The following is a 26068-nucleotide window of genomic DNA, read 5'->3' as shown; positions in this document are numbered from 1 at the left end:
TGGCATCAGCTAGCAGCACAAGACATTGGAAAACAGCCAAAAGCAATGTCGTTAATGTGCCCTCATTAATGGGCAGCTGCTTTTGGTCTTTTAATACACCCCTTCTCTGGATCAAAAGCGGTTCAATGACATGAAAAAGAAAGGCTTACAGCACGAGGTATTCCCAGGCAGTCTCCCATCCAAGTACTAACCAAGCCCAGCCCTGCTTAGCTTCCGAGATCAGACGAGGTCGGGCGTGCTCAGGGTGGTATGGCCGTAAGCTGCTGGCCCCAGCACAATGTCTCAATTTATGGATTCAACTGATTAGGTGGCAAGTACCTGAAGTTACAAAGACAATCCTATAACCATACCTGCATGTTTGCATAATACCCTAACCCAAAGGCTCAGTTTAGCATTTATCCAACAGCACAGGCCCTGGATTGTTGAAGATGGCCTCAGGAACCAGAACAGGGCCTGGTGTGTTGTACATGGCCACAGCTAGCAGCACAGGGCCTGGTTTGGTGAAGATGGCCTCGGCCAGAAGCACAGGGCCTGGTGTGATATGAGTGGCCTGAGCAAGAGCCACAGGCCCTGGTGTGGTGTAAGTGGCCTGAGCAAGAGCCACAGGCCCTGGTGTGGAGTAAGTGGCCTCAGCCAGCAGCCACAGGCCCTGGTGTGGTGTAAGTGGCCTCAGCCAGCAGCCACAGGCCCTGGTGTGGTGTAAGTGGCCTCAATAGCAACTAAGGCCCTGGTGTGGTGTAAGTGGCCTCAGCCAGCAGCCACAGGCCTTGGTGTGGTGTAAGTCACCTCATCCAGCAGCCACAGGCCCTGGTGTGGTGTAAGTGGCCTCAGCCAGCAGCCACAGGCCCTGGTGTGGTGTAAGTGGCCTCAGCCAGTGCCACAGGCCCTGGTGTGGTGTAAGTGGCCTCAATAGCAACTAAGGCCCTGGTGTGGTGTATGTGGCCTCAGCCAGCAGCCACAGGCCCTGGTGTGGTGTAAGTGGCCTCAGAAGCAAATAAGGCCGTGGTGTGGTGTATGTGGCCTCAGCCAGCAGCCACAGGCCCTGGTGTGGTGTAAGTGGCCTCAATAGCAACTAAGGCCGTGGTGTGGTGTAAGTGGCCTCAGCCAGCAGCCACAGGCCCTGGTGTGGTGTAAGTGGCCTCAGCCAGCAGCCACAGGCCCTGGTGTGGTGTAAGTGGCCTGAGCAAGAGCCACAGGCCCTGGTGTGGTGTAATTGGCCTCAATAGCAACTAAGGCCCTGGTGTGGTGTATGTGGCCTCAGCCAGCAGCCACAGGCCCTGGTGTGGTGTAAGTGGCCTCAATAGCAACTAAGGCCCTGGTGTGGTGTAGGTGGCCTCAGCCAGCAGCCACAGGCCCTGGTGTGGTGTAAGTGGCCTCAGCCAGCAGCCACAGGCCCTGGTGTGGTGTAAGTGGCCTCAGCCAGAGCCACAGGCCCTGATGTGGTGTAAGTGGCCCCAGCCGGTCACTCAGGCCCTGGTGTGGTGTAGGTGGCATCAGCTAGCAGCACAAGACATTGGAAAACAGCCAAAAGCAATGTCGTTAATGTGCCCTCATTAATGGGCAGCTGCTTTTGGTCTTTTAATACACCCCTTCTCTGGATCAAAAGCGGTTCAATGACATGAAAATGAAAGGCTTACAGCACCAGGTATTCCCAGGCAGTCTCCCATCCAAGTACTAACCAAGCCCAGCCCTGCTTAGCTTCCGAGATCAGACGAGGTCAGGCGTGCTCAGGGTGGTATGGCCGTAAGCTGCTGGCGCCAGCACAATGTCTCAATTTATGGATTCAACTGATTAGGTGGCAAGTACCTGAAGTTACGAAGACAATCCTATAACCATACATGCATGTTTGCATAATACCATAACCCAAAGGCTCAGTTTGGCATTTATCTAACAGCACAGGCCCTGGATTGTTGAAGATGGCCTCTGGAACCAGCACAGGGCCTGGTGTGTTGTACATGGCCACAGCTAGCAGCACAGGGCCAGGTTTGGTGAAGATGGCCTCGGCCAGAAGCACAGGGTCTGGTGTGATATGAGTGGCCTGAGCAAGAGCCACAGGCCCTGGTGTGGTGTAGGTGGCCTCAGCCAGCAGCCACAGGCCCTTGTGCGGTGTAAGTGGCCTCAGCCAGCAGCCACAGGCCCTGGTGTGGTGTAAGTGGCCTCAGCCAGAAGCCACAGGCACTGGTGTGGTGTAAGTGCCCTCAGCCAGCAGCCACAGGCCCTGGTGTGGTGTAAGTGACCTCAGCCAGCAGCCACAGGCCCTGGTGTGGTGTAAGTGGACTCAGCCAGCAGCCACAGGCCCTGGTGTGGTGTAAGTGGACTCAGCCAGTGCCACAGGCCCTGGTGTGGTGTAAGTGGCCTGAGCAAGAGTCACAGACCCTGGTGTGGTGTAATTGGCCTCAATAGCAACTAATGCCCTGGTGTGGTGTAAGTGACCTCAGCCAGCAGCCACAGGCCCTGGTGTGGTGTAAGTGGCCTCAGCCAGCAGCCACAGGCCCTGGTGTGGTGTAAGTGGCCTCAGCCAGCAGCCACAGGCCCTGGTGTGGTGTAAGTGGCCTGAGCAAGAGTCACAGACCCTGGTGTGGTGTAATTGGCCTCAATAGCAACTAATGCCCTGGTGTGGTGTAAGTGACCTCAGCCAGCAGCCACAGGCACTGGTGTGGTGTAAGTGCCCTCAGCCAGCAGCCACAGGCCCTGGTGTGGTGTAAGTGGCCTCAGCCAGCAGCCACAGGCCCTGGTGTGGTGTAAGTGGCCTCAGCCAGCAGCCACAGGCCCTGGTGTGGTGTAAGTGGCCTGAGCAAGAGCCACAGGCCCTGGTGTGGTGTAAGTGGCCTCAGCCAGAAGCCACAGGCACTGGTGTGTTGTAAGTGCCCTCAGCCAGCAGCCACAGGCCCTGGTGTGGTGTAAGTGACCTCAGCCAGAGCCACAGGCCCTGGTGTGGTGTAAGTGGCCTCAGCCAGCAGCCACAGGCCCTGGTGTGGTGTAAGTGGCCTCAGCCAGTGCCACAGGCCCTGGTGTGGTCTAAGTGGCCTGAGCAAGAGTCACAGACCCTGGTGTGGTGTAATTGGCCTCAATAGCAACTAATGCCCTGGTGTGGTGTAGGTGGCCTCAGCCAGCAGCCACAGGCCCTGGTGTGGTGTAAGTGGCCTCAGCCAGTGCCACAGGCCCTGGTGTGGTGTAAGTGGCCTGAGCAAGAGCCACAGACCCTGGTGTGGTGTAATTGGCCTCAATAGCAACTAATGCCCTGGTGTGGTGTAAGTGGCCTCAGCCAGCAGCCACAGGCCCTGGTGTGGTGTAAGTGGCCTCAGCCAGCAGCCACAGGCCCTGATGTGGTGTAAGTGGCCCCAGCCGGTCACTCAGGCCCTGGTGTGGTGTAGGTGGCATCAGCTAGCAGCACAAGACATTGGAAAAGAGCCAAAAGCAATGTCGTTAATGTGCCCTCATTAATGGGCAGCTGCTTTTGGTCTTTTAATACACCCCTTCTCTGGATCAAAAGCGGTTCAATGACATGAAAATGAAAGGCTTACAGCACCAGGTATTCCCAGGTAGTCTCCCATCCAAGTACTAACCAAGCCCAGCCCTGCTTAGCTTCCGAGATCAGACGAGGTCGGGCGTGCTCAGGGTGGTATGGCCGTAAGCTGCTGGCCCCAGCACAATTCCTCAATTTATGGATTCAACTGATTAGGTGGCAAGTACCTGAAGTTACGAAGACAATCCTTTAACCATACCTGCATGTTTGCATAATACCCTAACCCAAAGGCTCAGTTTAGCATTTATCTAACAGCACAGGCCCTGGATTGTTGAAGATGGCCTCAGGAACCAGCACAGGGCCTGGTGTGTTGTACATGGCCACAGCTAGCAGCACAGGGCTTGGTTTGGTGAAGATGGCCTCGGCCAGAAGCGCAGGGCATGGTGTGATGTGAGTGGCCTGAGCAAGAGCCACAGGCCCTGGTGTGGTGTAAGTGGCCTCAGCCAGAAGCCACAGGCACTGGTGTGGTGTAAGTGGCCTCAGCCAGCAGCCACAGGCCCTGGTGTGGTGTAAGTGGCCTCAGCCAGCAGCCACAGGCCCTGGTGTGGTGTAAGTGGCCTCAGCCAGTAGCCACAGGCCCTGGTGTGGTGTAAGTGGCCTCAGCCAGAGCCACAGGTCCTGGTGTGGTGTAAGTGGCCTCAGCCAGTGCCACAGGCCCTGGTGTGGTGTAAGTGGCCTGAGCAAGAGCCACAGACCCTGGTGTGGTGTAATTGGCCTCAATAGCAACTAATGCCCTGGTGTGGTGTAGGTGGCCTCAGCCAGCAGCCACAGGCCCTGGTGTGGTGTAAGTGGCCTCAATAGCAACTAATGCCCTGGTGTGGTGTAAGTGGCCTCATCCAGCAGCCACAGGCCCTGGTGTTGTGTAAGTGGCCTGAGCAAGAGCCACAGGCCCTGGTGTTGTGTAATTGGCCTCAATAGCAACTAAGGCCCTGGTGTGGTGTAGGTGGCCTCAGCCAGCAGCCACAGGCCCTGGTGTGGTGTAAGTGGCCTCAGCCAGCAGCCACAGGCCCTGATGTGGTGTAAGTGGCCCCAGCCGGTCACTCAGGCCCTGGTGTGGTGTAGGTGGCATCAGCTAGCAGCACAAGACATTGGAAAACAGCCAAAAGCAATGTCGTTAATGTGCCCTCATTAATGGGCAGCTGCTTTTGGTCTTTTAATACACCCCTTCTCTGGATCAAAAGCGGTTCAATGACATGAAAATGAAAGGCTTACAGCACCAGGTATTGCCAGGCAGTCTCCCATCCAAGTACTAACCAAGCCCAGCCCTGCTTAGCTTCCGAGATCAGACGAGGTCGGGCGTGCTCAGGGTGGTATGGCCGTAAGCTGCTGGCCCCAGCACAATGTCTCAATTTATGGATTCAACTGATTAGGTGGCAAGTACCTGAAGTTACGAAGACAATCCTTTAACCATACCTGCATGTTTGCATAATACCCTAACCCAAAGGCTCAGTTTAGCATTTATCTAACAGCACAGGCCCTGGATTGTTGAAGATGGCCTCAGGAACCAGCACAGGGCCTGGTGTGTTGTACATGGCCACAGCTAGCAGCACAGGGCCTGGTTTGGTGAAGATGGCCTCGGCCAGAAGCGCAGGGCCTGGTGTGATGTGAGTGGCCTGAGCAAGAGCCACAGGCCCTGGTGTGGTGTAAGTGGCCTCAGCCAGAAGCCACAGGCACTGGTGTGGTGTAAGTGGCCTCAGCCAGCAGCCACAGGCCCTGGTGTGGTGTAAGTGGCCTCAGCCAGCAGCCACAGGCCCTGGTGTGGTGTAAGTGGCCTCAGCCAGCAGCCACAGGCCCTGGTGTGGTGTAAGTGGCCTCAGCCAGAGCCACAGGCCCTGGTGTGGTGTAAGTGGCCTCAGCCAGTGCCACAGGCCCTGGTGTGGTGTAAGTGGCCTAAATAGCAACTAATGCCCTGGTGTGGTGTAGGTGGCCTCAGCCAGCAGCCACAGGCGCTGGTGTGGTGTAAGTGGCCTCAATAGCAACTAATGCCCTGGTGTGGTGTAAGTGGCCTCAGCCAGCAGCCACAGGCCCTGGTGTGGTGAAAGTGGCCTGAGCAAGAGCCACAGACCCTGGTGTGGTGTAATTGGCCTCAATAGCAACTAAGGCCCTGGTGTGGTGTAGGTGGCCTCAGCCAGCAGCCACAGGCCCTGGTGTGGTGTAAGTGGCCTCAGCCAGCAGCCAAAGGCCCTGATGTGGTGTAAGTGACCCCAGCCGGTCACTCAGGCCCTGGTGTGGTGTAGGTGGCATCAGCTAGCAGCACAAGACATTGGAAAACAGCCAAAAGCAATGTCGTTAATGTGCCCTCATTAATGGGCAGCTGCTTTTGGTCTTTTAATACACCCCTTCTCTGGATCAAAAGCGGTTCAATGACATGAAAATGAAAGGCTTACAGCACCAGGTATTCCAAGGAAGTCTCCCATCCAAGTACTAACCAAGCCCAGCCCTGCTTAGCTTCCGAGATCAGACGAGGTCAGGCGTGCTCAGGGTGGTATGGCCGTAAGCTGCTGGCTCCAGCACAATGTCTCAATTTATGGATTCAAGTAATTAGGTGGCAAGTACCTGAAGTTACGAAGACAATCCTATAACCATACCTGCATGTTTGCATAATACCCTAACCCAAAGGCTCAGTTTAGCATTTATCCAACAGCACAGGCCCTGGATTGTTGAAGATGGCCTCAGGAACCAGAACAGGGCCTGGTGTGTTGTACATGGCCACAGCTAGCAGCACAGGGCCTGGTTTGGTGAAGATGGCCTCGGCCAGAAGCACAGGCCCTGGTGTGATATGAGTGGCCTGAGCAAGAGCCACAGGCCCTGGTGTGGTGTAATTGGCCTCAATAGCAACTAAGGCCCTGGTGTGGTGTAAGTGGCCTCAGCCAGAGCCACAGGCCCTGGTGTGGTGTAAGTGGCCTCAGCCAGAGCCACAGGCCATGGTGTGGTGTAAGTGGCCTCAATAGCAACTAAGGCCCTGGTGTGGTGTAAGTGGCCTCAGCCAGAGCCACAGGCCCTGGTGTGGTGTAAGTGGCCTGAGCAAGAGCCACAGACCCTGGTGTGGTGTAATTGGCCTCAATAGCAACTAATGCCCTGGTGTGGTGTAAGTGGCCTCAGCCAGCAGCCACAGGCCCTGGTGTGGTGTAAGTGGCCTGAGCAAGAGCCACAGACCCTGGTGTGGTGTAATTGGCCTCAATAGCAACTAAGGCCCTGGTGTGGTGTAGGTGGCCTCAGCCAGCAGCCACAGGCCCTGGTGTGGTGTAAGTGGCCTCAGCCAGCAGCCACAGGCCCTGGTGTGGTGTAAGTGGCCTCAGAAGCAAATAAGGCCGTGGTGTGGTGTATGTGGCCTCAGCCAGCAGCCACAGGCCCTGGTGTGGTGTAAGTGGCCTCAATAGCAACTAAGGCCCTGGTGTGGTGTAAGTGGACTCAGCCAGCAGCCACAGGCCTTGGTGTGGTGTAAGTCGCCTCATCCAGCAGCCACAGGCCCTGGTGTGGTGTAAGTGGCCTCAGCCAGAGCCACAGGCCCTGGTGTGGTGTAATTGGCCTCAATAGCAACTAATGCCCTGGTGTGGTGTAAGTGGCCTCAGCCAGCAGCCACAGGCCCTGGTGTGGTGTAAGTGGCCTCAGCCAGCAGCCACAGGCCCTGATGTGGTGTAAGTGGCCGCAGCCGGTCACTCAGGCCCTGGTGTGGTGTAGGTGGCCTCAGCCAGCAGCCACAGGCCTTGGTGTGGTGTAAGTCGCCTCATCCAGCAGCCACAGGCCCTGGTGTGGTGTAAGTGGCCTCAGCCAGAGCCACAGGCCCTGATGTGGTGTAAGTGGCCCCAGCCGGTCACTCAGGCCCTGGTGTGGTGTAGGTGGCATCAGCTAGCAGCACAAGACATTGGAAAACAGCCAAAAGCAGTGTCGTTAATGTGCCCTCATTAATGGGCAGCTGCTTTTGGTCTTTTAATACACCCCTTCTCTGGATCAAAAGCAGTTCAATGACATGAAAATGAAAGGCTTACAGCACCAGGTATTCCCAGGCAGTCTCCCATCCAAGTACTAACCAAGTCCAGCCCTGCTTAGCTTCCGAGATCAGACGAGGTCGGGCGTGCTCAGGGTGGTATGGCCGTAAGCTGCTGGCCCCAGCACAATGTCTCAATTTATGGATTCAAGTGATTAGGTGGCAAGTACCTGAAGTTACGAAGACAATCCTATAACCATAACTGCATGTTTGCATAATACCCTAACCCAAAGGCTCAGTTTGGCATTTATCCAACAGCACAGGCCCTGGATTGTTGAAGATGGCCTCTGGAACCAGCACAGGGCCTGGTGTGTTGTACATGGCCACAGCTAGCAGCACAGGGCCTGGTTGGGTGAAGATGGCCTCGGCCAGAAGCACAGGGTCTGGTGTGATATGAGTGGCCTGAGCCAGAGCCACAGGCCCTGGTGTGGTGTAAGTGGCCTCAGCCAGCAGCCACAGGCCCTGGTGTGGTGTAAGTGGCCTCAGCCAGCAGCCACAGGCCCTGGTGTGGTGTAAGTGGCCTCAGCCAGTGCCACAGGCCCTGGTGTGGTGTAATTGGCCTCAATAGCAACTAAGGCCCTGGTGTGGTGTATGTGGCCTCAGCCAGCAGCCACAGGCCCTGGTGTGGTGTACATGGCCACAGCCAGCAGCCACAGGCCCTGGTGTGGTGTAAGTGGCCTCAATAGCAACTAAGGCCCTGGTGTGGTGTAAGTGGCCTCAGCCAGCAGCCACAGGCCCTGGTGTGGGGTAAGTGGCCTGAGCAAGAGCCACAGACCCTGGTGTGGTGTAATTGGCCTCAATAGCAACTAAGGCCCTGGTGTGGTGTAAGTGGCCTGAGCAAGAGTCACAGACCCTGGTGTGGTGTAATTGGCCTCAATAGCAACTAATGCCCTGGTGTGGTGTAAGTGACCTCAGCCAGCAGCCACAGGCCCTGGTGTGGTGTAAGTGGCCTCAGCCAGCAGCCACAGGCCCTGGTGTGGTGTAAGTGGCCTCAGCCAGCAGCCACAGGCCCTGGTGTGGTGTAAGTGGCCTGAGCAAGAGTCACAGACCCTGGTGTGGTGTAATTGGCCTCAATAGCAACTAATGCCCTGGTGTGGTGTAAGTGACCTCAGCCAGCAGCCACAGGCACTGGTGTGGTGTAAGTGCCCTCAGCCAGCAGCCACAGGCCCTGGTGTGGTGTAAGTGGCCTCAGCCAGCAGCCACAGGCCCTGGTGTGGTGTAAGTGGCCTCAGCCAGCAGCCACAGGCCCTGGTGTGGTGTAAGTGGCCTGAGCAAGAGCCACAGGCCCTGGTGTGGTGTAAGTGGCCTCAGCCAGAAGCCACAGGCACTGGTGTGGTGTAAGTGCCCTCAGCCAGCAGCCACAGGCCCTGGTGTGGTGTAAGTGACCTCAGCCAGAGCCACAGGCCCTGGTGTGGTGTAAGTGGCCTCAGCCAGCAGCCACAGGCCCTGGTGTGGTGTAAGTGGCCTCAGCCAGTGCCACAGGCCCTGGTGTGGTCTAAGTGGCCTGAGCAAGAGTCACAGACCCTGGTGTGGTGTAATTGGCCTCAATAGCAACTAATGCCCTGGTGTGGTGTAGGTGGCCTCAGCCAGCAGCCACAGGCCCTGGTGTGGTGTAAGTGGCCTCAGCCAGTGCCACAGGCCCTGGTGTGGTGTAAGTGGCCTGAGCAAGAGCCACAGACCCTGGTGTGGTGTAATTGGCCTCAATAGCAACTAATGCCCTGGTGTGGTGTAAGTGGCCTCAGCCAGCAGCCACAGGCCCTGGTGTGGTGTAAGTGGCCTCAGCCAGCAGCCACAGGCCCTGATGTGGTGTAAGTGGCCCCAGCCGGTCACTCAGGCCCTGGTGTGGTGTAGGTGGCATCAGCTAGCAGCACAAGACATTGGAAAACAGCCAAAAGCAATGTCGTTAATGTGCCCTCATTAATGGGCAGCTGCTTTTGGTCTTTTAATACACCCCTTCTCTGGATCAAAAGCGGTTCAATGACATGAAAATGAAAGGCTTACAGCACCAGGTATTCCCAGGCAGTCTCCCATCCAAGTACTAACCAAGCCCAGCCCTGCTTAGCTTCCGAGATCAGACGAGGTCGGGCGTGCTCAGGGTGGTATGGCCGTAAGCTGCTGGCCCCAGCACAATGTCTCAATTTATGGATTCAACTGATTAGGTGGCAAGTACCTGAAGTTACGAAGACAATCCTTTAACCATACCTGCATGTTTGCATAATACCCTAACCCAAAGGCTCAGTTTAGCATTTATCTAACAGCACAGGCCCTGGATTGTTGAAGATGGCCTCAGGAACCAGCACAGGGCCTGGTGTGTTGTACATGGCCACAGCTAGCAGCACAGGGCCTGGTTTGGTGAAGATGGCCTCGGCCAGAAGCGCAGGGCCTGGTGTGATGTGAGTGGCCTGAGCAAGAGCCACAGGCCCTGGTGTGGTGTAAGTGGCCTCAGCCAGAAGCCACAGGCACTGGTGTGGTGTAAGTGGCCTCAGCCAGCAGCCACAGGCCCTGGTGTGGTGTAAGTGGCCTCAGCCAGCAGCCACAGGCCCTGGTGTGGTGTAAGTGGCCTCAGCCAGCAGCCACAGGCCCTGGTGTGGTGTAAGTGGCCTCAGCCAGAGCCACAGGCCCTGGTGTGGTGTAAGTGGCCTGAGCCAGTGCCACAGGCCCTGGTGTGGTGTAAGTGGCCTCAATAGCAACTAATGCCCTGGTGTGGTGTAGGTGGCCTCAGCCAGCAGCCACAGGCCCTGGTGTGGTGTAAGTGGCCTCAATAGCAACTAATGCCCTGGTGTGGTGTAAGTGGCCTGAGCAAGAGCCACAGACCCTGGTGTGGTGTAATTGGCCTCAATAGCAACTAAGGCCCTGGTGTGGTGTAGGTGGCCTCAGCCAGCAGCCACAGGCCCTGGTGTGGTGTAAGTGGCCTCAGCCAGCAGCCACAGGCCCTGGTGTGGTGTAAGTGGCCTCAGCCAGCAGCCACAGGCCCTGATGTGGTGTAAGTGGCCCCAGCCGGTCACTCAGGCCCTGGTGTGGTGTAGGTGGCATCAGCTAGCAGCACAAGACATTGGAAAACAGCCAAAAGCAATGTCGTTAATGTGCCCTCATTAATGGGCAGCTGCTTTTGGTCTTTTAATACACCCCTTCTCTGGATCAAAAGCGGTTCAATGACATGAAAATGAAAGGCTTACAGCACCAGGTAGTCTCCCATCCAAGTACTAACCAAGCCCAGCCCTGCTTAGCTTCCGAGATCAGACGAGGTCGGGCGTGCTCAGGGTGGTATGGCCGTAAGCTGCTGGCCCCAGCACAATGTCTCAATTTATGGATTCAACTGATTAGGTGGCAAGTACCTGAAGTTACAAAGACAATCCTATAACCATACCTGCATGTTTGCATAATACCCTAACCCAAAGGCTCAGTTTAGCATTTATCCAACAGCACAGGCCCTGGATTGTTGAAGATGGCCTCAGGAACCAGAACAGGGCCTGGTGTGTTGTACATGGCCACAGCTAGCAGCACAGGGCCTGGTTTGGTGAAGATGGCCTCGGCCAGAAGCACAGGGCCTGGTGTGATATGAGTGGCCTGAGCAAGAGCCACAGGCCCTGGTGTGGTGTAAGTGGCCTGAGCACGAGCCACAGGCCCTGGTGTGGAGTAAGTGGCCTGAGCAAGAGCCACAGGCCCTGGTGTGGTGTAAGTGGCCTGAGCAAGACCACAGGCCCTGGTGTGGTGTAATTGGCCTCAATAGCAACTAAGGCCCTGGTGTGGTGTATGTGGCCTCAGCCAGCAGCCACAGGCCCTGGTGTGGTGTAAGTGGCCTCAGAAGCAAATAAGGCCGTGGTGTGGTGTATGTGACCTCAGCCAGGAGCCACAGGCCCTGGTGTGGTGTAAGTGGCCTCAGCCAGCAGCCACAGGCCCTGGTGTGGTGTAAGTGGCCTCAGCCAGCAGCCACAGGCCCTGGTGTGGTGTAAGTGGCCTCAGCCAGAGCCACAGGCCCTGGTGTAGTGTAAGTGGCCTCAGCCAGTGCCACAGGCCCTGGTGTGGTGTAAGTGGCCTGAGCAAGAGCCACAGACCCTGGTGTGGTGTAATTGGCCTCAATAGCAACTAATGCCCTGGTGTGGTGTAGGTGGCCTCAGCCAGCAGCCACAGGCCCTGGTGTGGTGTAAGTGGCCTCAATAGCAACTAATGCCCTGGTGTGGTGTAAGTGGCCTCATCCAGCAGCCACAGGCCCTGGTGTGGTGTAAGTGGCCTGAGCAAGAGCCACAGGCCCTGGTGTGGTGTAATTGGCCTCAATAGCAACTAAGGCCCTGGTGTGGTGTAGGTGGCCTCAGCCAGCAGCCACAGGCCCTGGTGTGGTGTAAGTGGCCTCAGCCAGCAGCCACAGGCCCTGGTGTGGTGTAAGTGGCCTCAGCCAGCAGCCACAGGCCCTGATGTGGTGTAAGTGGCCCCAGCCGGTTACTCAGGCCCTGGTGTGGTGTAGGTGGCATCAGCTAGCAGCACAAGACATTGGAAAACAGCCAAAAGCAATGTCGTTAATGTGCCCTCATTAATGGGCAGCTGCTTTTGGTCTTTTAGTACACCCCTTCTCTGGATCAAAAGCGGTTCAATGACATGAAAATGAAAGGCTTACAGAACCAGGTAGTCTCCCATCCAAGTACTAACCAAGCCCAGCCCTGCTTAGCTTCCGAGATCAGACGAGGTCGGGCGTGCTCAGGGTGGTATGGCCGTAAGCTGCTGGCCCCAGCACAATGTCTCAATTTATGGATTCAACTGATTAGGTGGCAAGTACCTGAAGTTACAAAGACAATCCTATAACCATACCTGCATGTTTGCATAATACCCTAACCCAAAGGCTCAGTTTAGCATTTATCCAACAGCACAGGCCCTGGATTGTTGAAGATGGCCTCAGGAACCAGAACAGGGCCTGGTGTGTTGTACATGGCCACAGCTAGCAGCACAGGGCCTGGTTTGGTGAAGATGGCCTCGGCCAGAAGCACAGGGCCTGGTGTGATATGAGTGGCCTGAGCAAGAGCCACAGGCCCTGGTGTGGTGTAAGTGGCCTGAGCAAGAGCCACAGGCCCTGGTGTGGAGTAAGTGGCCTGAGCAAGAGCCACAGGCCCTGGTGTGGTGTAAGTGGCCTGAGCAAGACCACAGGCCCTGGTGTGGTGTAATTGGCCTCAATAGCAACTAAGGCCCTGGTGTGGTGTATGTGGCCTCAGCCAGCAGCCACAGGCCCTGGTGTGGTGTAAGTGGCCTCAGAAGCAAATAAGGCCGTGGTGTGGTGTATGTGACCTCAGCCAGGAGCCACAGGCCCTGGTGTGGTGTAAGTGGCCTCAGCCAGCAGCCACAGGCCCTGGTGTGGTGTAAGTGGCCTCAGCCAGCAGCCACAGGCCCTGGTGTGGTGTAAGTGGCCTTAGCCAGAGCCACAGGCCCTGGTGTAGTGTAAGTGGCCTCAGCCAGTGCCACAGGCCCTGGTGTGGTGTAAGTGGCCTGAGCAAGAGCCACAGACCCTGGTGTGGTGTAAGGGGCCTCAATAGCAACTAATGCCCTGGTGTGGTGTAAGTGGCCTCAGCCAGCAGCCACAGGCACTGGTGTGGTGTAAGTGGCCTCAGCCAGCAGCCACAGGCCCTGGTGTGGTGTAAGTGGCCTCAGCCAGCAGCCACAGGCCCTGGTGTGGTGTAAGTGGCCTGAGCCAGCAGCCACAGGCCCTGGTGTGGTGTAAGTGGCCTCAGCCAGAAGCCACAGGCACTGGTGTGGTGTAAGTGCCCTCAGCCAGCAGCCACAGGCCCTGGTGTGGTGTAAGTGACCTCAGCCAGCAGCCACAGGCCCTGGTGTGGTGTAAGTGGCCTCAGCCAGCAGCCACAGGCCCTGGTGTGGTGTAAGTGGACTCAGCCAGTGCCACAGGCCCTGGTGTGGTGTAAGTGGCCTGAGCAAGAGTCACAGACCCTGGTGTGGTGTAATTGGCCTCAATAGCAACTAATGCCCTGGTGTGGTGTAGGTGGCCTCAGCCAGCAGCCACAGGCCCTGGTGTGGTGTAAGTGGCCTCAGAAGCAAATAAGGCCCTGGTGTGGTGTAAGTGGCCTCAGCCAGCAGCACAGGGCCTGGTGTGTTGTACATGGCCACAGCAAGCAGCACTGGGCCAGGTTTGGTGAAGATGGCCTTGGCCAGAAGCACAGGGTCTGGTGTGATATGAGTGGCCTGAGCAAGAGCCACAGGCCCTGGTGTGGTGTAGGTGGCCTCAGCCAGCAGCCACAGGCCCTTGTGTGGTGTAAGTGGCCTCAGCCAGTGCCACAGGCCCTGGTGTGGTGTAAGTGGCCTCAGCCAGCAGACACAGGCCCTGGTGTGGTGTAAGGGGCCTCAATAGCAACTAATGCCCTGGTGTGGTGTAAGTGGCCTCAGCCAGCAGCCACAGGCACTGGTGTGGTGTAAGTTGCCTCAGCCAGCAGCCACAGGCCCTGGTGTGGTGTAAGTGGCCTCAGCCAGCAGCCACAGGCCCTGGTGTGGTGTAAGTGGCCTGAGCCAGCAGCCACAGGCCCTGGTGTGGTGTAAGTGGCCTCAGCCAGAAGCCACAGGCACTGGTGTGGTGTAAGTGCCCTCAGCCAGCAGCCACTGGCCCTGGTGTGGTGTAAGTGACCTCAGCCAGCAGCCACAGGCCCTGGTGTGGTGTAAGTGGCCTCAGCCAGCAGCGACAGGCCCTGGTGTGGTGTAAGTGGACTCAGCCAGTGCCACAGGCCCTGGTGTGGTGTAAGTGGCCTGAGCAAGAGTCACAGACCCTGGTGTGGTGTAATTGGCCTCAATAGCAACTAATGCCCTGGTGTGGTGTAGGTGGCCTCAGCCAGCAGCCACAGGCCCTGGTGTGGTGTAAGTGGCCTCAGCCAGTGCCACAGGCCCTGGTGTGGTGTAAGGGGCCTCAATAGCAACTAATGCCCTGGTGTGGTGTAAGTGGCCTGAGCAAGAGTCACAGACCCTGGTGTGGTGTAATTGGCCTCAATAGCAACTAATGCCCTGGTGTGGTGTAAGTGACCTCAGCCAGCAGCCACAGGCCCTGGTGTGGTGTAAGTGGCCTGAGCAAGAGTCACAGACCCTGGTGTGGTGTAATTGGCCTCAATAGCAACTAATGCCCTGGTGTGGTGTAAGTGACCTCAGCCAGCAGCCACAGGCACTGGTGTGGTGTAAGTGCCCTCAGCCAGCAGCCACAGGCCCTGGTGTGGTGTAAGTGGCCTCAGCCAGCAGCCACAGGCCCTGGTGTGGTGTAAGTGGCCTCAGCCAGCAGCCACAGGCCCTGGTGTGGTGTAAGTGGCCTGAGCAAGAGCCACAGGCCCTGGTGTGGTGTAAGTGGCCTCAGCCAGAAGCCACAGGCACTGGTGTGGTGTAAGTGCCCTCAGCCAGCAGCCACAGGCCCTGGTGTGGTGTAAGTGACCTCAGCCAGCAGCCACAGGCCCTGGTGTGGTGTAAGTGGCCTCAGCCAGTGCCACAGGCCCTGGTGTGGTCTAAGTGGCCTGAGCAAGAGTCACAGACCCTGGTGTGGTGTAATTGGCCTCAATAGCAACTAATGCCCTGGTGTGGTGTAGGTGGCCTCAGCCAGCAGCCACAGGCCCTGGTGTGGTGTAAGTGGCCTCAGCCAGTGCCACAGGCCCTGGTGTGGTGTAAGTGGCCTGAGCAAGAGCCAGAGACCCTGGTGTGGTGTAATTGGCCTCAATAGCAACTAATGCCCTGGTGTGGTGTAAGTGGCCTCAGCCAGCAGCCACAGGCCCTGATGTGGTGTAAGTGGCCCCAGCCGGTCACTCAGGCCCTGGTGTGGTGTAGGTGGCATCAGCTAGCAGCACAAGACATTGGAAAACAGCCAAAAGCAATGTCGTTAATGTGCCCTCATTAATGGGCAGCTGCTTTTGGTCTTTTAATACACCCCTTCTCTGGATCAAAAGCGGTTCAATGACATGAAAATGAAAGGCTTACAGCACCAGATATTCCCAGGTAGTCTCCCATCCAAGTACTAACCAAGCCCAGCCCTGCTTAGCTTCCGAGATCAGACGAGGTCGGGCGTGCTCAGGGTGGTATGGCCGTAAGCTGCTGGCCCCAGCACAATGTCTCAATTTATGGATTCAACTGATTAGGTGGCAAGTACCTGAAGTTACAAAGACAATCCTATAACCATACCTGCATGTTTGCATAATACCCTAACCCAAAGGCTCAGTTTAGCATTTATCTAACAGCACAGGCCCTGGATTGTTGAAGATGGCCTCAGGAACCAGCACAGGGCCTGGTGTGTTGTACATGGCCACAGCTAGCAGCACAGGGCCTGGTTTGGTGAAGATGGCCTCGGCCAGAAGCGCAGGGCCTGGTGTGATGTGAGTGGCCTGAGCAAGAGCCACAGGCCCTGGTGTGGTGTAAGTGGCCTCAGCCAGAAGCCACAGGCACTGGTGTGGTGTAAGTGGCCTCAGCCAGCAGCCACAGGCCCTGGTGTGGTGTAAGTGGCCTCAGCCAGCAGCCACAGGCCCTGGTGTGGTGTAAGTGGCCTCAGCCAGCAGCCACAGGCCCTGGTGTGGTGTAAGTGGCCTCAGCCAGAGCCACAGGTCCTGGTGTGGTGTAAGTGGCCTCAGCCAGCAGCCACAGGCCCTGGTGTGGTGTAAGTGGCCTGAGCAAGAGCCACAGACCCTGGTGTGGTGTAATTGGCCTCAGCCAGCAACTAATGCCCTGGTGTGGTGTAAGTGGCCTCAGCCAGCAGCCACAGGCCCTGGTGTGGTGTAAGTGGCCTCAATAGCAACTAATGCCCTGGTGTGGTGTAAGTGGCCTCATCCAGCAGCCACAGGCCCTGGTGTGGTGTAAGTGGCCTGAGCAAGAGCCACAGGCCCTGGTGTGGTGTAATTGGCCTCAATAGCAACTAAGGCCCTGGTGTGGTGTAGGTGGCCTCAGCCAGCAGCCACAGGCCCTGGTGTGGTGTAAGTGGCCTCAGCCAGCAGCCACAGGCCCTGGTGTGGTGTAAGTGGCCTCAGCCAGCAGCCACAGGCCCTGATGTGGTGTAAGTGGCCCCAGCCGGTCACTCAGGCCCTGGTGTGGTGTAGGTGGCATCAGCTAGCAGCACAAGACATTGGAAAACAGCCAAAAGCAATGTCGTTAATGTGCCCTCATTAATGGGCAGCTGCTTTTGGTCTTTTAATACACCCCTTCTCTGGATCAAAAGCGGTTCAATGACATGAAAATGAAAGGCTTACAGCACCAGGTAGTCTCCCATCCAAGTACTAACCAAGCCCAGCCCTGCTTAGCTTCCGAGATCAGACGAGGTCGGGCGTGCTCAGGGTGGTATGGCCGTAAGCTGCTGGCCCCAGCACAATGTCTCAATTTATGGATTCAACTGATTAGGTGGCAAGTACCTGAAGTTACAAAGACAATCCTATAACCATACCTGCATGTTTGCATAATACCCTAACCCAAAGGCTCAGTTTAGCATTTATCCAACACCACAGGCCCTGGATTGTTGAAGATGGCCTCAGGAACCAGAACAGGGCCTGGTGTGTTGTACATGGCCACAGCTAGCAGCACAGGGCCTGGTTTGGTGAAGATGGCCTCGGCCAGAAGCACAGGGCCTGGTGTGATATGAGTGGCCTGAGCAAGAGCCACAGGCCCTGGTGTGGTGTAAGTGGCCTGAGCACGAGCCACAGGCCCTGGTGTGGAGTAAGTGGCCTGAGCAAGAGCCACAGGCCCTGGTGTGGTGTAAGTGGCCTGAGCAAGACCACAGGCCCTGGTGTGGTGTAATTGGCCTCAATAGCAACTAAGGCCCTGGTGTGGTGTATGTGGCCTCAGCCAGCAGCCACAGGCCCTGGTGTGGTGTAAGTGGCCTCAGAAGCAAATAAGGCCGTGGTGTGGTGTATGTGACCTCAGCCAGGAGCCACAGGCCCTGGTGTGGTGTAAGTGGCCTCAGCCAGCAGCCACAGGCCCTGGTGTGGTGTAAGTGGCCTCAGCCAGCAGCCACAGGCCCTGGTGTGGTGTAAGTGGCCTCAGCCAGAGCCACAGGCCCTGGTGTAGTGTAAGTGGCCTCAGCCAGTGCCACAGGCCCTGGTGTGGTGTAAGTGGCCTGAGCAAGAGCCACAGACCCTGGTGTGGTGTAATTGGCCTCAATAGCAACTAATGCCCTGGTGTGGTGTAGGTGGCCTCAGCCAGCAGCCACAGGCCCTGGTGTGGTGTAAGTGGCCTCAATAGCAACTAATGCCCTGGTGTGGTGTAAGTGGCCTCATCCAGCAGCCACAGGTCCTGGTGTGGTGTAAGTGGCCTGAGCAAGAGCCACAGGCCCTGGTGTGGTGTAATTGGCCTCAATAGCAACTAAGGCCCTGGTGTGGTGTAGGTGGCCTCAGCCAGCAGCCACAGGCCCTGGTGTGGTGTAAGTGGCCTCAGCCAGCAGCCACAGGCCCTGGTGTGGTGTAAGTGGCCTCAGCCAGCAGCCACAGGCCCTGATGTGGTGTAAGTGGCCCCAGCCGGTCACTCAGGCCCTGGTGTGGTGTAGGTGGCATCAGCTAGCAGCACAAGACATTGGAAAACAGCCAAAAGCAATGTCGTTAATGTGCCCTCATTAATGGGCAGCTGCTTTTGGTCTTTTAGTACACCCCTTCTCTGGATCAAAAGCGGTTCAATGACATGAAAATGAAAGGCTTACAGAACCAGGTAGTCTCCCATCCAAGTACTAACCAAGCCCAGCCCTGCTTAGCTTCCGAGATCAGACGAGGTCGGGCGTGCTCAGGGTGGTATGGCCGTAAGCTGCTGGCCCCAGCACAATGTCTCAATTTATGGATTCAACTGATTAGGTGGCAAGTACCTGAAGTTACAAAGACAATCCTATAACCATACCTGCATGTTTGCATAATACCCTAACCCAAAGGCTCAGTTTAGCATTTATCCAACAGCACAGGCCCTGGATTGTTGAAGATGGCCTCAGGAACCAGAACAGGGCCTGGTGTGTTGTACATGGCCACAGCTAGCAGCACAGGGCCTGGTTTGGTGAAGATGGCCTCGGCCAGAAGCACAGGGCCTGGTGTGATATGAGTGGCCTGAGCAAGAGCCACAGGCCCTGGTGTGGTGTAAGTGGCCTGAGCAAGAGCCACAGGCCCTGGTGTGGAGTAAGTGGCCTGAGCAAGAGCCACAGGCCCTGGTGTGGTGTAAGTGGCCTGAGCAAGACCACAGGCCCTGGTGTGGTGTAATTGGCCTCAATAGCAACTAAGGCCCTGGTGTGGTGTATGTGGCCTCAGCCAGCAGCCACAGGCCCTGGTGTGGTGTAAGTGGCCTCAGAAGCAAATAAGGCCGTGGTGTGGTGTATGTGACCTCAGCCAGGAGCCACAGGCCCTGGTGTGGTGTAAGTGGCCTCAGCCAGCAGCCACAGGCCCTGGTGTGGTGTAAGTGGCCTCAGCCAGCAGCCACAGGCCCTGGTGTAGTGTAAGTGGCCTCAGCCAGTGCCACAGGCCCTGGTGTGGTGTAAGTGGCCTGAGCAAGAGCCACAGACCCTGGTGTGGTGTAAGTGGCCTCAGCCAGAGCCACAGGCCCTGGTGTAGTGTAAGTGGCCTCAGCCAGTGCCACAGGCCCTGGTGTGGTGTAAGTGGCCTCAGCCAGAGCCACAGGCCCTGGTGTAGTGTAAGTGGCCTCAGCCAGTGCCACAGGCCCTGGTGTGGTGTAAGTGGCCTGAGCAAGAGCCACAGACCCTGGTGTGGTGTAAGGGGCCTCAATAGCAACTAATGCCCTGGTGTGGTGTAAGTGGCCTCAGCCAGCAGCCACAGGCACTGGTGTGGTGTAAGTGGCCTCAGCCAGCAGCCACAGGCCCTGGTGTGGTGTAAGTGGCCTCAGCCAGCAGCCACAGGCCCTGGTGTGGTGTAAGTGGCCTGAGCCAGCAGCCACAGGCCCTGGTGTGGTGTAAGTGGCCTCAGCCAGAAGCCACAGGCACTGGTGTGGTGTAAGTGCCCTCAGCCAGCAGCCACAGGCCCTGGTGTGGTGTAAGTGACCTCAGCCAGCAGCCACAGGCCCTGGTGTGGTGTAAGTGGCCTCAGCCAGCAGCCACAGGCCCTGGTGTGGTGTAAGTGGACTCAGCCAGTGCCACAGGCCCTGGTGTGGTGTAAGTGGCCTGAGCAAGAGTCACAGACCCTGGTGTGGTGTAATTGGCCTCAATAGCAACTAATGCCCTGGTGTGGTGTAGGTGGCCTCAGCCAGCAGCCACAGGCCCTGGTGTGGTGTAAGTGGCCTCAGCCAGCAGCACAGGGCCTGGTGTGTTGTACATGGCCACAGCAAGCAGCACTGGGCCAGGTTTGGTGAAGATGGCCTTGGCCAGAAGCACAGGGTCTGGTGTGATATGAGTGGCCTGAGCAAGAGCCACAGGCCCTGGTGTGGTGTAGGTGGCCTCAGCCAGCAGCCACAGGCCCTTGTGTGGTGTAAGTGGCCTCAGCCAGTGCCACAGGCCCTGGTGTGGTGTAAGTGGCCTCAGCCAGCAGACACAGGCCCTGGTGTGGTGTAAGGGGCCTCAATAGCAACTAATGCCCTGGTGTGGTGTAAGTGGCCTCAGCCAGCAGCCACAGGCACTAGTGTGGTGTAAGTTGCCTCAGCCAGCAGCCACAGGCCCTGGTGTGGTGTAAGTGGCCTCAGCCAGCAGCCACAGGCCCTGGTGTGGTGTAAGTGGCCTGAGCCAGCAGCCACAGGCCCTGGTGTGGTGTAAGTGGCCTCAGCCAGAAGCCACAGGCACTGGTGTGGTGTAAGTGCCCTCAGCCAGCAGCCACTGGCCCTGGTGTGGTGTAAGTGACCTCAGCCAGAAGCCACAGGCCCTGGTGTGGTGTAAGTGGCCTCAGCCAGCAGCGACAGGCCCTGGTGTGGTGTAAGTGGACTCAGCCAGTGCCACAGGCCCTGGTGTGGTGTAAGTGGCCTGAGCAAGAGTCACAGACCCTGGTGTGGTGTAATTGGCCTCAATAGCAACTAATGCCCTGGTGTGGTGTAGGTGGCCTCAGCCAGCAGCCACAGGCCCTGGTGTGGTGTAAGTGGCCTCAGCCAGTGCCACAGGCCCTGGTGTGGTGTAAGGGGCCTCAATAGCAACTAATGCCCTGGTGTGGTGTAAGTGGCCTCAGCCAGCAGCCACAGGCACTGGTGTGGTGTAAGTGCCCTCAGCCAGCAGCCACAGGCCCTGGTGTGGTGTAAGTGGCCTCAGCCAGCAGCCACAGGCCCTGGTGTGGTGTAAGTGGCCTCAGCCAGCAGCCACAGGCCCTGGTGTGGTGTAAGTGGCCTGAGCAAGAGCCACAGGCCCTGGTGTGGTGTAAGTGGCCTCAGCCAGAAGCCACAGGCACTGGTGTGGTGTAAGTGCCCTCAGCCAGCAGCCACAGGCCCTGGTGTGGTGTAAGTGACCTCAGCCAGCAGCCACAGGCCCTGGTGTGGTGTAAGTGGCCTCAGCCAGCAGCCACAGGCCCTGGTGTGGTGTAAGTGGCCTGAGCAAGAGCCACAGGCCCTGGTGTGGTGTAATTGGCCTCAATAGCAACTAAGGCCCTGGTGTGGTGTATGTGGCCTCAGCCAGCAGCCACAGGCCCTTGTGTGGTGTAAGTGGCCTCAGAAGCAAATAAGGCCGTGGTGTGGTGTAAGTGGCCTCAGCCAGAGCCACAGGCCCTGGTGTGGTGTAAGTGGCCTCAATAACAACTAAGGCCCTGGTGTGGTGTAAGTGGCCTCAGCCAGCAGCCACAGGCCCTGGTGTGGTGTAAGGGGCCTCAATAGCAACTAATGCCCTGGTGTGGTGTAAGTGGCCTCAGCCAGCAGCCACAGGCACTGGTGTGGTGTAAGTGGCCTCAGCCAGCAGCCACAGGCCCTGGTGTGGTGTAAGTGGCCTCAGCCAGCAGCCACAGGCCCTGGTGTGGTGTAAGTGGCCTCAGCCAGCAGCCACAGGCCCTGGTGTGGTGTAAGTGGCCTCAGCCAGAAGCCACAGGCACTGGTGTGGTGTAAGTGCCCTCAGCCAGCAGCCACAGGCCCTGGTGTGGTGTAAGTGACCTCAGCCAGCAGCCACAGGCCCTGGTGTGGTGTAAGTGGCCTCAGCCAGCAGCCACAGGCCCTGGTGTGGTGTAAGTGGACTCAGCCAGTGCCACAGGCCCTGGTGTGGTGTAAGTGGCCTGAGCAAGAGTCACAGACCCTGGTGTGGTGTAATTGGCCTCAATAGCAACTAATGCCCTGGTGTGGTGTAGGTGGCCTCAGCCAGCAGCCACAGGCCCTGGTGTGGTGTAAGTGGCCTCAGCCAGTGCCACAGGCCCTGGTGTGGTGTAAGGGGCCTCAATAGCAACTAATGCCCTGGTGTGGTGTAAGTGGCCTCAGCCAGCAGCCACAGGCACTGGTGTGGTGTAAGTGCCCTCAGCCAGCAGCCACAGGCCCTGGTGTGGTGTAAGTGGCCTCAGCCAGCAGCCACAGGCCCTGGTGTGGTGTAAGTGGCCTCAGCCAGCAGCCACAGGCCCTGGTGTGGTGTAAGTGGCCTCAGCCAGCAGCCACAGGCCTTGGTGTGGTGTAAGTGGCCTCAGCCAGAGCCACAGGTCCTGGTGTGGTGTAAGTGGCCTGAGCCAGTGCCACAGGCCCTGGTGTGGTGTAAGTGGCCTGAGCAAGAGCCACAGACCCTGGTGTGGTATAATTGGCCTCAATAGCAACTAATGCCCTGGTGTGGTGTAGGTGGCCTCAGCCAGCAGCCACAGGCCCTGGTGTGGTGTAAGTGGCCTCAATAGCAACTAATGCCCTGGTGTGGTGTAAGTGGCCTCATCCAGCAGCCACAGGCCCTGGTGTGGTGTAAGTGGCCTGAGCAAGAGCCACAGGCCCTGGTGTGGTGTAATTGGCCTCAATAGCAACTAAGGCCCTGGTGTGGTGTAGGTGGCCTCAGCCAGCAGCCACAGGCCCTGGTGTGGTGTAAGTGGCCTCAGCCAGCAGCCACAGGCCCTGGTGTGGTGTAAGTGGCCTCAGCCAGCAGCCACAGGCCCTGATGTGGTGTAAGTGGCCCCAGCCGGTCACTCAGGCCCTGGTGTGGTGTAGGTGGCATCAGCTAGCAGCACAAGACATTGGAAAAGAGCCAAAAGCAATGTCGTTAATGTGCCCTCATTAATGGGCAGCTGCTTTTGGTCTTTTAATACACCCCTTCTCTGGATCAAAAGCGGTTCAATGACATGAAAATGAAAGGCTTACAGCACCAGGTATTCCCAGGAAGTCTCCCATCCAAGTACTAATCAAGCACAGCCCTGCTTAGCTTCCGAGATCAGACGAGGTCGGGCGTGCTCAGGGTGGTACGGCCGTAAGCTGCTGGCCCCAGCACAATGTCTCAATTTATGGATTCAACTGATTAGGTGGCAAGTACCTGAAGTTACGAAGACAATCCTTTAACCATACCTGCATGTTTGCATAATACCCTAACCCAAAGGCTCAGTTTAGCATTTATCTAACAGCACAGACCCTGGATTGTTGAAGATGGCCTCAGGAACCAGCACAGGGCCTGGTGTGTTGTACATGGCCACAGCTAGCAGCACAGGGCCTGGTTTGGTGAAGATGGCCTCGGCCAGAAGCGCAGGGCCTGGTGTGATGTGAGTGGCCTGAGCAAGAGCCACAGGCCTTGGTGTGGTGTAAGTGGCCTCAGCCAGAAGCCACAGGCACTGGTGTGGTGTAAGTGCCCTCAGCCAGCAGCCACAGGCCCTGGTGTGGTGTAAGTGGCCTCAGCCAGCAGCCACAGGCCCTGGTGTGGTGTAAGTGGCCTCAGCCAGCAGCCACAGGCCCTGGTGTGGTGTAAGTGGCCTCAGCCAGTGCCACAGGCCCTGGTGTGGTGTAAGTGGCCTGAGCAAGAGTCACAGACCCTGGTGTGGTGTAATTGGCCTCAATAGCAACTAAGGCCCTGGTGTGGTGTAAGTGGCCTCAGCCAGAAGCCACAGGCACTGGTGTGGTGTAAGTGGCCTCAGCCAGCAGCCACAGGCCCTGGTGTGGTGTAAGTGGCCTCAGCCAGCAGCCACAGGCCCTGGTGTGGTGTAAGTGGCCTCAGCCAGAGCCACAGGCCCTGGTGTGGTGTAAGTGGCCTCAGCCAGTGCCACAGGCCCTGGTGTGGTGTAAGTGGCCTGAGCAAGAGCCACAGACCCTGGTGTGGTGTAATTGGCCTCAATAGCAACTAATGCCCTGGTGTGGTGTAGGTGGCCTCAGCCAGCAGCCACAGGCCCTGGTGTGGTGTAAGTGGCCTCAATAGCAACTAATGCCCTGGTGTGGTGTAAGTGGCCTCAGCCAGCAGCCACAGGCCCTGGTGTGGTGTAAGTGGCCTGAGCAAGAGCCACAGGCCCTGGTGTGGTGTAATTGGCCTCAATAGCAACTAAGGCCCTGGTGTGGTGTAAGTGGCCTCAGCCAGTGCCACAGGCCCTGGTGTGGAGTAAGTGGCCTCAATAGCAACTAAGGCCCTGGTGTGGTGTATGTGGCCTCAGCCAGCAGCCACAGGCCCTGGTGTGGTGTAAGTGGCCTCAGAAGCAAATAAGGCCGTGGTGTGGTGTATGTGGCCTCAGCCAGCAGCCACAGGCCCTGGTGTGGTGTAAGTGGCCTCAATAGCAACTAAGGCCGTGGTGTGGTGTAAGTGGCCTCAGCCAGCAGCCACAGGCCCTGGTGTGGTGTAAGTGGCCTCAGCCAGCAGCCACAGGCCCTGGTGTGGTGTAAGTGGCCTGAGCAAGAGCCACAGGCCCTGGTGTGGTGTAATTGGCCTCAATAGCAACTAAGGCCCTGGTGTGGTGTATGTGGCCTCAGCCAGCAGCCACAGGCCCTGGTGTGGTGTAAGTGGCCTCAGAAGCAAATAAGGCCGTGTTGTGGTGTATGTGGCCTCAGCCAGCAGCCACAGGCCCTGGTGTGGTGTAAGTGGCCTCAATAGCAACTAAGGCCCTGGTGTGGTGTAGGTGGCCTCAGCCAGCAGCCACAGGCCCTGGTGTGGTGTAAGTGGCCTCAGCCAGCAGCCACAGGCCCTGGTGTGGTGTAAGTGGCCTCAGCCAGAGCCACAGGCCCTGATGTGGTGTAAGTGGCCCCAGCCGGTCACTCAGGCCCTGGTGTGGTGTAGGTGGCATCACCTAGCAGCACAAGACATTGGAAAACAGCCAAAAGCAATGTCGTTAATGTGCCCTCATTAATGGGCAGCTGCTTTTGGTCTTTTAATACACCCCTTCTCTGGATCAAAAGCGGTTCAATGACATGAAAATGAAAGGCTTACAGCACCAGGTATTCCCAGGCAGTCTCCCATCCAAGTACTAACCAAGCCCAGCCCTGCTTAGCTTCCGAGATCAGACGAGGTCGGGAGTGCTCAGGGTGGTATGGCCGTAAGCTGCTGGCCCCAGCACAATGTCTCAATTTATGGATTCAAGTGATTAGGTGGCAAGTACCTGAAGTTACGAAGACAATCCTATAACCATACATGCATGTTTGCATAATACCATAACCCAAAGGCTCAGTTTGGCATTTATCTAACAGCACAGGCCCTGGATTGTTGAAGATGGCCTCTGGAACCAGCACAGGGCCTGGTGTGTTGTACATGGCCACAGCAAGCAGCACAGGGCCAGGTTTGGTGAAGATGGCCTCGGCCAGAAGCACAGGGTCTGGTGTGATATGAGTGGCCTGAGCAAGAGCCACAGGCCCTGGTGTGGTGTAGGTGGCCTCAGCCAGCAGCCACAGGCCCTTGTGTGGTGTAAGTGGCCTCAGCCAGCAGCCACAGGCCCTGGTGTGGTGTAAGTGGCCTCAGCCAGAAGCCACAGGCACTGGTGTGGTGTAAGTGCCCTCAGCCAGCAGCCACAGGCCCTGGTGTGGTGTAAGTGACCTCAGCCAGCAGCCACAGGCCCTGGTGTGGTGTAAGTGGCCTCAGCCAGCAGCCACAGGCCCTGGTGTGGTGTAAGTGGACTCAGCCAGTGCCACAGGCCCTGGTGTGGTGTAAGTGGCCTGAGCAAGAGTCACAGACCCTGGTGTGGTGTAATTGGCCTCAATAGCAACTAATGCCCTGGTGTGGTGTAAGTGACCTCAGCCAGCAGCCACAGGCCCTGGTGTGGTGTAAGTGGCCTCAGCCAGCAGCCACAGGCCCTGGTGTGGTGTAAGTGGCCTCAGCCAGCAGCCACAGGCCCTGGTGTGGTGTAAGTGGCCTGAGCAAGAGCCACAGACCCTGGTGTGGTGTAATTGGCCTCAATAGCAACTAATGCCCTGGTGTGGTGTAAGTGACCTCAGCCAGCAGCCACAGGCCCTGGTGTGGTGTAAGTGGCCTCAGCCAGCAGCCACAGGCCCTGATGTGGTGTAAGTGGCCCCAGCCGGTCACTCAGGCCCTGGTGTGGTGTAAGTGGCCTCAGCCAGAGCCACAGGCCCTGGTGTAGTGTAAGTGGCCTCAGCCAGTGCCACAGGCCCTGGTGTGGTGTAAGTGGCCTGAGCAAGAGCCACAGACCCTGGTGTGGTGTAAGGGGCCTCAATAGCAACTAATGCCCTGGTGTGGTGTAAGTGGCCTCAGCCAGCAGCCACAGGCACTGGTGTGGTGTAAGTGGCCTCAGCCAGCAGCCACAGGCCCTGGTGTGGTGTAAGTGGCCTCAGCCAGCAGCCACAGGCCCTGGTGTGGT

The 26068-nt window shown here is 57.6% G+C and overlaps 9 non-coding genes and 5 pseudogenes across 9 annotated transcripts; all 14 read right to left on the bottom strand.

Moving 5' to 3' along the window:
- Positions 1 to 142: 142 nt before the first annotated feature.
- LOC143417219 (5S ribosomal RNA) lies at positions 143 to 261 on the bottom strand. Its single transcript, XR_013097436.1, has one exon. It is a non-coding gene; the product is annotated as a 5S ribosomal RNA (ribosomal RNA).
- A 1369-nt stretch (positions 262 to 1630) lies between these two features.
- On the bottom strand, positions 1631 to 1749 carry LOC143417196 (5S ribosomal RNA). The gene has a single exon (XR_013097413.1). It is a non-coding gene; the product is annotated as a 5S ribosomal RNA (ribosomal RNA).
- Positions 1750 to 3517: 1768 nt separating this feature from the next.
- LOC143417425 (5S ribosomal RNA) lies at positions 3518 to 3636 on the bottom strand. The gene has a single exon (XR_013097646.1). It is a non-coding gene; the product is annotated as a 5S ribosomal RNA (ribosomal RNA).
- A 1095-nt stretch (positions 3637 to 4731) lies between these two features.
- LOC143417458 (5S ribosomal RNA) lies at positions 4732 to 4850 on the bottom strand. Its single transcript, XR_013097679.1, has one exon. It is a non-coding gene; the product is annotated as a 5S ribosomal RNA (ribosomal RNA).
- Positions 4851 to 5906: 1056 nt separating this feature from the next.
- On the bottom strand, positions 5907 to 6025 carry LOC143417359 (5S ribosomal RNA). The gene has a single exon (XR_013097580.1). It is a non-coding gene; the product is annotated as a 5S ribosomal RNA (ribosomal RNA).
- A 1483-nt stretch (positions 6026 to 7508) lies between these two features.
- Positions 7509 to 7627, bottom strand: LOC143417942 (5S ribosomal RNA). The gene has a single exon (XR_013098090.1). It is a non-coding gene; the product is annotated as a 5S ribosomal RNA (ribosomal RNA).
- Positions 7628 to 9508: 1881 nt separating this feature from the next.
- LOC143417736 (5S ribosomal RNA) lies at positions 9509 to 9627 on the bottom strand. Its single transcript, XR_013097884.1, has one exon. It is a non-coding gene; the product is annotated as a 5S ribosomal RNA (ribosomal RNA).
- Positions 9628 to 10683: 1056 nt separating this feature from the next.
- On the bottom strand, positions 10684 to 10792 carry LOC143417591 (5S ribosomal RNA; annotated as a pseudogene).
- A 1327-nt stretch (positions 10793 to 12119) lies between these two features.
- On the bottom strand, positions 12120 to 12228 carry LOC143417602 (5S ribosomal RNA; annotated as a pseudogene).
- Positions 12229 to 15445: 3217 nt separating this feature from the next.
- LOC143417884 (5S ribosomal RNA) lies at positions 15446 to 15564 on the bottom strand. Its single transcript, XR_013098032.1, has one exon. It is a non-coding gene; the product is annotated as a 5S ribosomal RNA (ribosomal RNA).
- Positions 15565 to 16701: 1137 nt separating this feature from the next.
- LOC143417590 (5S ribosomal RNA) lies at positions 16702 to 16810 on the bottom strand (annotated as a pseudogene).
- Positions 16811 to 18137: 1327 nt separating this feature from the next.
- LOC143417601 (5S ribosomal RNA) lies at positions 18138 to 18246 on the bottom strand (annotated as a pseudogene).
- Positions 18247 to 22648: 4402 nt separating this feature from the next.
- On the bottom strand, positions 22649 to 22767 carry LOC143417522 (5S ribosomal RNA; annotated as a pseudogene).
- Positions 22768 to 24683: 1916 nt separating this feature from the next.
- Positions 24684 to 24802, bottom strand: LOC143417836 (5S ribosomal RNA). The gene has a single exon (XR_013097983.1). It is a non-coding gene; the product is annotated as a 5S ribosomal RNA (ribosomal RNA).
- Between the last annotated feature and the right edge of the window lie 1266 nt (positions 24803 to 26068).

The sequence above is a fragment of the Maylandia zebra genome, linkage group LG3 (assembly GCF_041146795.1).
Source record: "Maylandia zebra isolate NMK-2024a linkage group LG3, Mzebra_GT3a, whole genome shotgun sequence".
Lineage (NCBI taxonomy): Eukaryota > Metazoa > Chordata > Actinopteri > Cichliformes > Cichlidae > Maylandia > Maylandia zebra.
This window is presented reverse-complemented; position numbering and strand designations above follow the sequence as displayed.